The sequence below is a fragment of the Melanotaenia boesemani genome, chromosome 13 (genome assembly GCF_017639745.1).
Source record: "Melanotaenia boesemani isolate fMelBoe1 chromosome 13, fMelBoe1.pri, whole genome shotgun sequence".
Classification (NCBI taxonomy): domain Eukaryota; kingdom Metazoa; phylum Chordata; class Actinopteri; order Atheriniformes; family Melanotaeniidae; genus Melanotaenia; species Melanotaenia boesemani.
Genome location: NC_055694.1, coordinates 29,934,372 through 29,948,154, shown reverse-complemented (window position 1 = coordinate 29,948,154; position 13,783 = coordinate 29,934,372). Strand labels below are relative to the sequence as shown.

At 41.6% G+C, this 13,783-nt stretch overlaps 1 protein-coding gene across 1 annotated transcript in view; it reads left to right on the top strand.

The window, feature by feature from the left end:
• Positions 1-13,783, top strand: part of LOC121652020 (teashirt homolog 2) — a 44,155-nt gene that overhangs the window by 26,067 nt on the left and 4,305 nt on the right. The window lies entirely within an intron of this gene.

The window sequence follows — 13,783 nt, the reverse complement described above, 5'->3', positions numbered from 1 at the left end:
GTGAGGAGATGAGAGAGAGAGAAGCAGGACTCCACTCTACCTTTGAGGAGTCGGATTGGAGGAGAAAATGGATCTAGGTGGCAGCGCGAGTCATCAATCACAGCCCCTCAAGGGGAGCTGCAGCTAAAGCTGCTCTGAAGTACTATCTGTCAGCTGCTCCCATCCAGCCGGGGGACCAGAGAGGGGCCGTATCGCTCCCCCCCCAAAGCTCATACCAGCACACAACTGCCATGTAAACATGTGCAGAAACTGCTGTCATAATAACCTCTGTCTGAGCTCACAAATGATCAGCCGGTCTCCTCGTTGTGATGCTGTGTGCCTGTTTAACAAAAGATAATGCACTTCCTGTAGGAGATGGTTATCAGTGGTGGGTGGTTTATTGTAATTTAAAGATGAGTGCAGCGTTTCAGCAAGCGTCCCTCCCATCGCAGCCCAGAATGAAGCCACCAAGTGATCCTCCGCTCATGTCGGGCCGCGGCTGTCGATACCTCTCAAGATGGATAGTTGTTCTGCATGCTTATTGATTCGGTACAGACCAGAGATATAAGTATCATTTGTCATTTCTGGAATTATTTGGAGCCCTAGTTAAAACCCAGAATTGGAGGTAGGAGGGGATGGCTGTGCCTTTGGGGGGGTTGGTAGTTGGTGGGGGAGCAGCGACTTGTCTGGGCTTTGATGAATGACTGCATGGGTTTTTGGTTTTTACTGCGAGCGCGGGGCCCTTTAGCTGCTATTTGCTTTCACCACGGTCCAAGAAAAACAATGAGATGGGTCCAAGGACCGAGCAGCACCGTCCTGTCATGAAGGGTAACGCAGCGAGCAGGGTGGTCCGGGCAGAAGAGTCAGAGGAGGGTGGGCTTTGGACACTTACATGCTGCTTTTCCAAAGGACGCAGCAGGTTAGAAGCCGTCCTGCTGCTCCGAGCTCCCAGCTGACAGCCGGGAAACACATGCATGGAATTTGAATATTCCGAATCCACAGTGTAATGACAAACAGATTTTACTCTTCAAAGAGCATACAATAAGGAAGCGGAGGGATGTGCTGTGGTAACAGAAGCTCCGGCGTGTCCCCTGTGGCTTTGATTATGTCCCGTTTTGGGCATGAGGCCAGCAACAGAGCTGGCTTCATTACTATATGGATCATCTTTTAAGACCATTTAAGATCAACCAGAGCTATTGTCCACTAATGACAGAGTCTCCAAGAGGTTCATTATGCTCAAACTGTTTGATTCATTCAGTTCAACAGTCACTGATGAGAACCGCAGAGTTCACACATTTATTTTCTTCTTCTGTAAATGAAAAGAAATGCTTTCTTTTTCAACTTTAAAGTTGAATTAGATTGTTTTGGAGTTGGGTGAAGGAAAAGTGTTTAACAGAGGAACATGTTTAACAGCAACAAAAGAGGCGCAAAGAGAAACTCCAGACACGTGAGTGACAAGTAATTATTTCTCTTGTCCATCAAACTGTGTTTTGATGCAAGGATGCGATCAGACATGATATGAACAATTTCAAGCCTTCAAATGAAAATGATTCTCAGATCGCGTGAAGCCTGAGCGTGAGCTTTTACAGCATGAAATCACACATGAACACGCACACACACACACACACACACACACACACACTAGGCAGGGTGGGATTTTACTGGACCAATATAGTTTTCACAGTTTTTTAATGCTCGATGACCATTGTGCATTCGTTTCCATTTCAGCTTGCCAAAATGTCTTCTGTCGCAGCAGGAAGAGGAGGATCAGGGCCGCTGCTAGCCATTTGGATGCTTAAAGCACAACTGCCCTGTGGTGCTCCCTATACCCCCCCTCCCCTCCCCAGTTCAGTTGTCTGCATTTCTAAAGTAAATTGCCACTATTAACCCTCCAGCATCAGTTTAATTTACTGCCTTCTTTTGTCATTATGGATAGAAATGTCCACTTCCAAGGAATTGATATAAAACTTTACAGATTCATAATTTTTTTGCTTTTTTTGACAAACATTTTTAAAAACTTTAGTTCTGATCAAAACTACCAAACATTCCGTATAATGATGAATTAATGTAACTTTTAAGTACAAAAATGTTCCATTGAGTCTTAAGTCTCGTCCTTTTCAGGGTCTGTGACTGGCTGGAAGTTAAGTTCTTTTCTGGTTTCTGTGTGTATGGAAAGAGGATGGAGAGTTAATACGGAGCTGATGCTACAACTGTCAGTGGCTGCTAGCTGCAGCAGACTTAGTCTTCCTGTAAATAAATCATCACCAACACTGGATCACCCTTTGTTGTTCAGAGTGATGCAATATGTTTAACTTGAAATATTTAGCGTTTGTGATTTTGATATTGATTATCCACAATTTTTGGTGTCCATGCTGGTCCTTGGTGTCTTACTTGCAGAATGTGATGCTCTAAGGAGGTTGGAGGAGAGAGAGTTTTCTTGGTGGGTATTCCTGTACGCTGCAGGCTGACCAGCTGGACCTGATCTCAGCCCAACAGGACAGGTCACTGACCCAGCTTTTAATCCCAGGTCAGAAATTGTGTTATAGTTTTCCATGGCAAGACAGCAAATGCTCATTGTTGCTCCTCATGAAAGAGGGTATCTGCATTTGTATGGCAGCCATCTCCATTTTGTTTGTCAGAGCAGAGAGGAAGGACAACACAGGCCTGGCTTAATCCCTTTGGAGAACTCGTGCATGAATTGAAACATCCTGCACTCTCCTCCTCGCTAATGTCTTTCCTAGAACTTGAACAAACTGTCTGTACATGTAGAACACAAAGACAGATGTTTAGGATTACTTTCACCTCATTGCTCTATTGTGTGCATTTTAAGGGAGCTCAGCTGATGTGGAATGCCACTCATCCGGGCTTGGAGCTTCTACAGGGCTCCTCCTGCTTATCAAAGTGCCATCTGCACTCAAGGCAGAACAACACAATTTTTAAGAGTAGGATGTTGGGAGGATGGTTTAAGAAGGCAAATCTTCTATGCCTGAATTCCACACCATTTAGGGTTCTTTGGTATTTAAAGCCATAATGTGAGCTGCTTTCTTCCTGTGTCGTGTCTCAGGTTTGTGTACAGATGTAGAGACAAATGAGCCAGACCCTCAGTGATATTGTTGAGCGGTGACATTATCTTTTAGCAGAACACTTATCTAATCTGGCTGCTGTTGGAAGCTGGAGGAAGTGGCTGTGGGACAGAGGCCGGGATGCTGCATCTTTAATTACCATTGATATCACTATAGAGAGGAGAAGGATGGAGGAGCCAGCAGGGTGGGGGGAGGAGAGGGAGAAGACCCGTGTTCACTTTTTAATTAAGGCTCCGTAGTGTAACTCGTCAATGTACATTATTGGAAGAATGAACGTCAATGCCATTGCTTTTTCTCCCCCTCCTTTATCTCTGTCAATGATTCAAAGACATGATTTATGGTTCGTCTCCGTCTTTCAGGATCATCCATCAAGTGCCGGCTCTGCCGCAGCGCCACCCGTTGTAAATCATTCTGAAAGCCTGTCACTCATTTCCATTAACCGTTCCTCTGTCGCTCTGGTCTCCGCCTCCCTCACCCCCACCCCCAACCTTCCTCCTTTTCCACTCCTGTCTCCTCCCCCTCAGTGCACAACCTACAGCCACGCAGGGTATCAGTTCCGTTCCGCTGCTTCGTCCGCCTACCTTCTTTTCAATAAATTAACCACTTTCACCCATGCAATGAATAAAAAGGCTCTGCACTCGCCTCGTCGTCTTCAGCGACTCCTCCTCCATTATATCTGAGCACCTTAGAAATGCCACGCCGCTTGTAGGCTAAACCAGGAGAAAACATTTCTGTTGCTCTGACTTTTCCAATGGCAGTGTTTGTGCAGCTTTGATATGTTTGTAGTCAGCTATTAGTGAACATGCATCCCACTCACATAGCGCGCTGTCTCTGTTGTTTAAACCCCAGTTTAAAAAAACTCAGAGCACTGAGTAAAGTGTAAATAAAACCAAACTGCAATGATTTCCAAATCTCATCAACCCATATTTTATCCAACCAATAGAACATAAACAACATTTCAGATTTTACCATTTCATGGAAAATTTAAGCTGATAGTGAATCTGATGGCAGCAAGTTGGAACAGGAAGAACAAAAGGCTGGAAAAGTAACTGGTATAAATCAAAAACAACTGGAGGAGCATTTGGCAACTAAAAAGGTTAATTAGCAACAGGTTGGTAACATGACTGGGTATAAAAGGAGCATTTCAGAGAGACAGAGTCTCAGATGTAAATCTGGACAGAGGTGAACTGGGTCTAAAAATAGTGGAACAATTTCAGAAAATTTTTCCTTGACATAAAATTCAGAAACACCACCATCTTCTCTGGACCAAAGCTAATTTAAAATGGTTTGAGACAAAGTGGAAAACTGTTCTGTGGTCAGATGGATGAAAATGTGAAATTCTTTCTGGAAAGCATGGACGGCATGTCCTGCAGACTAAAGAGGAGAGGGAGCATCCAGCTTGTTATCAGTGGACAGGTGAAAAGCTGCATCTCTGATGGGATGGGGCTGCATTAGTGCCTATGACTTGGGCAGCTTCCACATCTGTGAAGCTCCATTAATGCTGAAAAGTACATGGAGGTTTTAGAGCAACATCTGCTCCATCCAGACAACGTCTCTTTCAGGAAGGCCTTGCAGATTTCAGCAAGACGATAATGAACCACATCCTGCATCCATCACAACAGCATGGCTTCACAGGAGAAGAGTCCGGCTGCTGAACTGGCCTGCCTGCAGTCCAGACCTTTCACCAATACTAAACATCTGGAGCATCATGAAAGCAGAAATCCAGCAACCAAGGTCCAGGACTGTAGAGCAGCTAGAATCCTGCATCAGAATAGGACAACATTCCTCTCCTAAAACTCCAGCAACTGGTCTCCTCACTTCCCAGATGTTTACAGACAGATGTTAGAAGAAGAGATGCTACACGATGCTAAACATCACCCTGGAACTACTTTTTACAGAAGTGTTGCTGCCATTTGATTCAAAATGAGCTCATGTTTCCATGAAATGATAAAATCTGTCAGTTACAACATCTGATATGTTGTTTATGCTTTACTGGGAATAAAATATGGGTTGATGAGATTTGGAAATCGGTGAATTCTGTTGTTATGTACTGTTACCCAGCATTCTGACTTTTTTGAAACGGAGGTAGTATTTTTGTTACATCTCAGACCTAAGAAGAACTTGCCTTGTATGCATTTTCAAGAGCACTGTGCTCGACTTAAACACTTTAATGGAAACAATATTATGTCTGTAATTATGTCATGTTGTAAAAGCACCATTAAATGGGCAGAGCCGCCATTAAATGCTGCTGTTTTTCTGTAAATTTTACAAGCGGATTAATTCACACACTCAAACAATGACTGCAGTCTTTAACTAGTTTTAATAGAAACAGGTCATATCAAGCTAAATAATTGGCTCAGTGGTGTGACTGTCAATCTCTTCTGATGGTTGATGTGGCTGCTCTGGGAGTCCAATTCACTGGCTGCTTTTTTCATTCTAATCACCATCCGAGTATCAACACAGCATAATACACACAAACAGCAGCGAGGGGAAACTTTCAGCACATCTCAGTGTTTGGGCAGCCATTGTTCTCAGAACGGGCTGTCAAAGTGACAATGCGCACCAGGCAAATTCAGAAGTTTGCACTTTTCAGAAAACAGCGGGCCCTAATCATTTCACCGAGGACACTTGACAACAAATTTGCCATTAAAATGAATGAATAGGAGGGAGCCGGTTGTTTTGAAACCTCTCTTACCGCTGCTTGTCTCGTCCCAGCCAGCCCCAGGTTTGGCTGGCTCGCTTTACGCTCCCTTTATGCTTGCCATGAAGAAGCCTTTAGACACCCTGGAAACTGACAGTACCATGCTTCAGCTGCAGATTCACTCTGTAGCCTCATTGTATTTAATGAAGGGAAAAAGTGGCAATCTACTATTAATGAACTTGGAATGTTAAAAAAAAAGCATCCTTTTGCTGAAAACTGCATAAAACTGCTTGTACAAGGAAGCTTTGGCTGGAGCCCATCCAGACTCTAATGAAAGATCCATAGAGGGACAGAGTGGGAGGGAAGAGTTGGTGAAATGCAGATTGTTTTAATAGAATACACACAGTCTCCTCCAGCTGCACTATCGGATTCATCCAGGCTTGACCTTGATGGAGGGCCCCTGTTGTTTGGCAGGGCCAGTGTTTCGGGTTCAAGCAAAGTTTATGATGCAGGGCCTGTATGGACTGTGTATACATCTTCTGCTCTCCAGGGAAAACTGAAAGGCCACAGTAAAGAGTGAAGAGGACTCCGAACCGGCTGCTTTTTTTAATGTTGTGAATAAAAGCTGAAGATAATTCAGTCTGAATGGTGCTGCTCAGATTCCAGATTAAACAGAATCTAAAGGTGAGGCAAGTTTGAAATGGAGAAGCTCTTTATTTAGGGGGCTGGTTGGCATGAAAAACAATCGGTGACTACAGGCCATCATACCTTTCACTCAGTATCTCATAAAACCAGAACAAAGGCCTTATGTGTTGAAGGCAGTGGTCCTTTAAACGATGGCCCACTTTCCTCCCTGCTGCCACGCAAACATTCCTGACTGACATTCAATCAGGGAAATTTGAACCGAAGCAAGATGGTCTTTTATTAGTACCACCCTGTTTGCTCGACTGGTCAGCTCCAATATGCGTAGCAGTTTGAGTGGCGTACTGTAAGATGATGGGTTTGCTCTCTGATAAGGGTGAATGAGGGGTAAACTGCTATTCTGCAGAAAGGAACCATCAGACCTCATCATGTCGCTCCTGGAGAGCCATGTCACAGGCTCCTCAGAAAGCAAGTGACAGAGCGCCGCGACGCCGCTCCCCTCATGGAAAATGCAGCAGAGCTGAAGCCGTCCTGCCTCTGCTCCACCAGCTGGAACTTTATCAGTCATCTGGAAGATCATCTGGAATCCCGCAAATATACGCCGAGGCTTTTAAGTCTCTTCACATGTAACGTTATCTTACATGTCTGTTTACGTGCACAAGACAGTCAGAGCTGATGCTAAACAGCACACACAGCCTCTCCTGCACATATTTATTTAAAGTTTAACACACGTAAATGGAAGAGAAGATTTTGTCTAAATCTTAAGCATAATTTTTTTTTATATTTGTCTCGGTGAAATATGCCATTCATAGTGATTCTTAGCATGAGCATTTTTTTGTACATGACCTTTTTCATGCATTAACCCTGAATCTAGGGTTAGGAGTTGAGCCCGAAGGGATTGCTATTTCTCAGGTCAAACTATAGGACCAGCTTCTATAATCTGATCTGAGTCTATTTTTACAGCTCTATGCAAGCCATAAACATGTCTGTAAGTAAAAAACCAACAAGTTTTTTAATGAGTTATATCTTTATTATTGCTTTACTGACTCATAAAAGCCACTGCATGTGACTCCATAAAATAAACACAGAGCTAAATGTGTTTGGAAATATTAGAACTTGTTTGCTTAAAGAAACGGATCACATTTCAGGACAATATCAACATTTATAATTCATCAAAATGATTCTTATCCTCCCAGAAAGGTTCACCTTCTGTCTCCCTTCTTTCATCGTTTTCCTTACTCTCAGTTTAAGGCCATGTCTGTAGCCCCGCCCACTCTCGTGTCTACCATTAAGATAAATGTATTCGTGCTGCTAATTGTTTAAAAGGAGGAAGTCTGTGAGGGCTGATGGAAATGCTGGTACTGATGGGAGACCTTTCGGTGAGTTGTGGTGGAGGTGGCACCTTTACGGTGGTGACGGAGGTGCTGGAGTGCAGCTTGCAGAGCTCTCTCACAGCTCACTTCCAATTAGGCCGAGGGCCGACCGATTCATCTCAGAGCAGAAGCTTCTCGCAGGCATCAAAAGGAGCAGCGTCGCTCCGTGTCATGCCAGAGAGAAGGCCCTCCTAGAGATCTGGTCGGATGCCGCCCAGTAAATGTCTCCCAGTTACAAATCCCCACCTGTGTGGCTGCAGTGAGCATGCCCCGGTGGTCGGCTCACTGTGTATTCCTGCATGAGATTTCGCTCTGTTTTTAGTTAACAGACTGTTGGTTGTGAAAACATTCTTGATTAATTGCCATAATTATTGTGATAATTTTTGCCCAAATGAACAGCCAGATGGCAGGATATGGTGTCATATTTGCGATCCTATCATATTAATCTGGCTCTAGGTCCATCTGAACACATTGTGCCATTTGTTGTGTTCACAATCTGTCCTCAAGTCGTCCATGTCTTCTTTTTCTTTAACTGAGCATTTATTCGATTATATTGGACTATTAAATATTGAAGTTGAGGGTGTATGAAAGCAAGGCATTTATCTGCATGAATAGCTTGTGTTTAGTGAAGTACATAATGCGTTTTAAGTAACATCTCCTTCATGCATACAAAAATGAACTAAGAGTGTTCCCGTCTCATGGTTTTGTACTGCAAGCCTCAAAAGATCCAACAAAACCACTTTGTGGGGGTTCATAGCTGCATTTAGACCAGAAGAGTCAAACTCATTTTAGTTCAGGTTCCACGTTCAGAACAATCTGATCTCCAGTGGGTTGAACAAGTAAAGAAACTGCATAATAACCTATAACTAATGAAAACTACACGTTTTCCCTTTGTTTTTGTACAAAGAAGTACAAGTACATTATCAAGATTTTTATATTTAATGAACTATCCTTTTAGAAAATATTATGCACAACCTGTAATTTCTTAAGAAAACAAGTGAAGTTTAAACTATATTTTTCCTCAATTACACATTTACATCATTTTGTTATTCTATTCTTATACATATTTCATGTTATTTATTTTTATTGGTTATTCCTACATTCATATATATCTATATATATATATATAATTCTATATCTTTTTATAACTTTTAAAGTTCACAGAAAATTACAGAAAATAAAAATTACATTTACATTTTATCATTGTATTTATATTCACTGTTTTTCTTTTTATTTATTTTCATATTTAATTTATTTTACATATTTATTCATTTACATGTGCATTATAACTTTCAGATCACAATGGATCAATAAACCACCAAACATTTAATCCTATCTGGGAGTGAAATATTTCACATAATAATCAGAGTAATGTTTCCAGATCTAGAAGTTATTTTAAATGATTATACACGATACATGTACGTTTGCACATGTATGAAGTAATCCTGACCACCTGACCTGACTTACCTCATAATATAAATTCATGTCAGTTCTATAAAGTCAGAAAGATAGAAAATATAGAACAAGTTGTCCCCCTGCCTTAGAAATATTTGACATTTAAACGTCCATCCATCCATTTTCTGGAGTCTATCCCAGCAGCTAGCAGGCGATGCAGGGTTCGGCCTGGAGAGGTCGCCAGTCCATCGCAGGGCATTTAAACAAAAAAAATAAACCTCACATGGACACATTAGTAATTACAGTTACTGTTCCTAAAATATTACAGTTACTTTTATTAAAATATTACACTTAATATCCTTTATGTTTTTTTCATATTTACCAAATTCATCCTGCGGGCCTACTGGACCCTCTGGCAGTCCTGGTTTAAACCAGCACCCTTCACATGATTTGTGTTTATTTTTGCCACAATGCTTCTAATAAGTTAAATACAACATGATGGTTGCCGTTAGTTTCTCTAAATATCGTCTGGAATCTAATGAGAAACTCCTGTTTAAAAGCAGAGTCAAAAAACTGCTGGCTCTGTGATATCAATTAACCTCCAGACAGATGTCGTCAAAGGGAGCAGCCTGGCTGTGATTGTTCTGTCTTTACTTTGCAGCGTCCTTGGGCCCAAGGAGGCTGTTTCCTGACAGGGAACAATGAAGAGAGAGGTGTTTACAGATCTTTACAGATGGCTTCGGGGCTCACAATTAGGTCTTCACCATTTCTCATGTGATTCAGTTTAGAATTAACTTCAGATGTGTCATCAAGACTATCATCAGGATGTCTGACAATGCAGCTATTTGATCATGATGTGTGCTTCTCGCTGAGTTATCACTGTCAAATATTCAACCTTGTGGCGTGTGTTCCTCATTCTAATGATAGCTCAGAAGAAATCACATCAGGCTGACTTTTTTTTTTTTTTTTTTTCGCAAGCTCCCAACTTTAGGTGGAATTATGTTCTGTTTTGCCAGTACTTTCTGACTGACATTTCACACCAATTTTTAACAACAGATGAGTGCGGAGACTAAGTGGATGTACAGACACAATTAGCTTCCATGTCAGAAACAGTCTTACTGATGCAGCCTGCAGAGTCTCTACTGATCCTGACCTGCCTATTCACTTCCCTCCTGTTCTTCCTCTCTTTTTTCCCCTCCCTATCTCATGGCATAAATCCGGTAGATGAAAATGTCATGGAGCAGGTTCATTTTGCAAAGAGGTTTTGATTGCCATGCGCGTGTAATTGATTGTTCCAAGGACAGGGGGAAATCTAGAAATGTCATAACAGTCCTGCTTAGGTTGGTCCCACCGCTAGGCAATCAATGAGAAGTAAAAAGAGATATTGATTTGCGAGCAGCAAAAACTGTAGCTTGAGACAAGCAGAGAGCGGTGGGGGAAAGTGGCACAGACGTGCAGACCTGTCACTAGCACCTATGAATTACCCAATCTTCTCTGAAGATAGTGTTACCTCGGATACTCACGGAGTCCTGCGATGAGTATTGCAGCTGTCCATTAGCTAAGCTACTCAGACTGCTAACTCTCTGTGGCTTGTCAGATTAATGCAGGAATTGTTGACCTTCCAGTGGATAAACGCTGATGTTCTCTCACCATTGCAAAAGCTTTTTCTGGCATGCTAATGTAAGAAACAGAATACCCGTTTACAGCTGTCACATACATTTGTAAAAATGATGGACAGATTTTGGACGGGGGGATTGTAGTCTATGAAGATACTAATGCTTACAGCTGAGGCATAAATATGTTGTCATGTAAGCTTTTAGCACTGATCCAGTTGGCAATATTAATGTGAATTTAGCTCTGAATATGATCTGTAATTTTCTGTGCAGTTAGCTGTTTCTCTGGATGGAGGGGGGGGGGGGGGCAGTCTTTTGGCTTAGAAACAGGCTGCTGCTGCAGCTTCTGTAAATCCAGGCCTCACTACGCCAAGAGTCTGTTCTAACGGATAAAGGTTATAAACACTTCAGCCACCTGATTTATGATGGACACCTCAGGTTTTTTGACATTTGCATATCTCTGTCTGAAGATATAAATTTGTCCTGACACAGATTGGAGGCTTTACAGCAGTTTATGACATGCTAAATCTCAGGCAAGGCATGCCAGCGTCTTGTTTTGTATGGCTGGTCAGGCTAGGAGTTGCCTCACTTGGCCTCGTTTTTAAAGCAGGCATTCCCTTTTCTCTCTCATGGCTTAAATATGCATTCTTCCTTCAGGAGATGATGCACACATTCAGATTCTTTTATTAATGCTGCTCTGTGAAGCTTATTGTCTCTTTGTTCAGCATTGGCTCTGAAACACATCTTCTGGAGGTGTTTTTGTCTCTGAGTTTGAAAACGATGCAGCTCAGAGTGGCAGCAGCACCGTGGTAGATCAAGAGCTAGCAAAGCACTGTTACAAATGGTGTGGAGTCAGGCATGCGGGTACGTTGGACTGATCTCTTCCAGAAGGTTAATTGGTGCCTCTGGATTTCTGCTACTTAGGGCATCTGATAGAAAGGCAGAGAACAGCAGGAAGGGCAGCTGTTAATCTCTGTCAATTCCATCCTCAAATACCGAGATAAGGACACTCACATTAATAGTGATATAACTTCACTTAAGTGGCTGTTTCCATGAAAACAGTCCCCTTTGTTAATCTTTTAGGGCATGTGGAATATTCAGAACCTGGTCTGTTTGTTTCCACCTGACCACACTCAAAAAAAGCCAACTGGGTGTCCAACATGTAGCTTCTATTAAATAAAAGTAATCTTTTAAATCTTGTTGTTTTAGTATAATGTGCTACACTCAAAATAATAACTTGTTATGTGAAGGTAATAAAATGTTGGAAATAATTTCCACCTAATCAAATACTTTGATCTAGTTACAAATCATTAGTTGAGCTAAATGTTAATATTCTGGATCAACTTTTGGGTATTTGGGTTAGCGTTAGTTAATTATCATGGTTTAGTCCAGCTAGTTGTGTAAACATTACATATTAACCAGGAACTGACTTTATCTTCCTATTTAAGCTTGTATGACAGGCGGATGAGCTTCATTTAATTTTAAAGGGTTGTTACTACTGCTTTTGATAATAGTGCAATTACATGATTTAATTGTGTTGATCCAACAAAACAAAGTTAAGTTATTTATCAGAAATGTTATTTAATTGTATATTTACCCCCAGCTGGGGTCAGATGTAGGAAAGAAAAACACAGAAACTGGATTTGTTGGAATAAAACTTTACACTGAAAAGAAAAAAGATAAATAAGTAAAAACAGTCATTTTCCAGCAGCAGCGTTAAAGCAGTTAATGTTAACACCGGAACAACTAGCTCAGTGTTCAGCATCCACAAACTGAGTGGCTGTACACCTCAACACCGACCAGCGAAGAGGAATGAAGTACTGCAGCAGACGTGAATGTCTTTCATTACTTTGTAACTTTAATACAGCATTTTTACATTTAGGTAAATCAAATTAATTCTTTCTCAGTCAGTTAAAGCAATAGATTTAGGTGGAAATTTTCTCCACAATTTCTTTTACATTAACTTAAGTTATTTTATAGAGTGCACCGCTGGACTGGACATCCCTCCAGTTTTAACGCTGAACTGGGAGCTTGTCATAGCAGTGGCTTTTCTCCTTCACTGTGAAAACTATATATAAGATAATAAATAAAACATACCTCTGTGCTCCTGACAGCTCTCTCCTCTTTGCATCCAGGGTGTTTTGGGGGCCATTACTGATTTTGTCTGGCCAATGAAAACCTCCCTCTTGCGGTGGAGCAGGGTCACGGCACATCGGGGCTCTTCAGTGTGTGTGTCTGTGTTTGTTTTGAAAGTCCGAACCTCATCTCCATCTCCGTCCATTAGCTGGCAGGCAGTCTATCTCTGGGTTTCTCTCGAGGCACTTGTAAAATATTGATAGAAAAAAAAGTCTTATTTTCAGAAGGCAAAGACGATGAAGACATTCTCCGGGCCGCCCAGCGTGGGATGCCTGAGTGCTCGGCTGCAGCCATCCACTCACAGAGTGCCTTCTATTCAGAAGAGAAATATTAACCACATGAAATACAGAAGTGCCTGGACAGGGCTGTTATGTCTTATTCATTTTTAAAATGCAGCACATCTGCACCGTTTCTCCTAAAATGCACATTTTCCAGCATGACTGTGAGGTGGAAAATATCACAGATATGACAATTCTGACAAACTGCATTTACTAAGAGAAGTAAAAACCAGTGGTGATAATGTTGATTTAAAAAAAACCTGAAGAAGTCATCGTGTTTAATCCTTTGCTGCCATGCTGAGTCAGAGCTTCCACTAGTTAGTTGGATGATGGGAAACGTGTCAATTAAAATTCTTTTGTTTAATTATCTGTTAATTGAAGTGATAATGTTTGTGCTCTCTGAGTTGAGGGAACAAACAGGTGAATAATGAAAGAAGTAATTGCTGTTCATCAGACTGTCGGGGGAAACATAACGACGTGACAGATTGCCAGTAATCTTTGGAAATTGTATAATTGACTTCTTTCAACTGTGGAAACTGAATCAGCTTTTTTTTTATGTTTGCAACATCTTTTTGTTTTGTTTTTTATTGTCCATAGAATCATTTCCCTGATGCTGAATTAAAGGATATTAAAACTTTGCCGT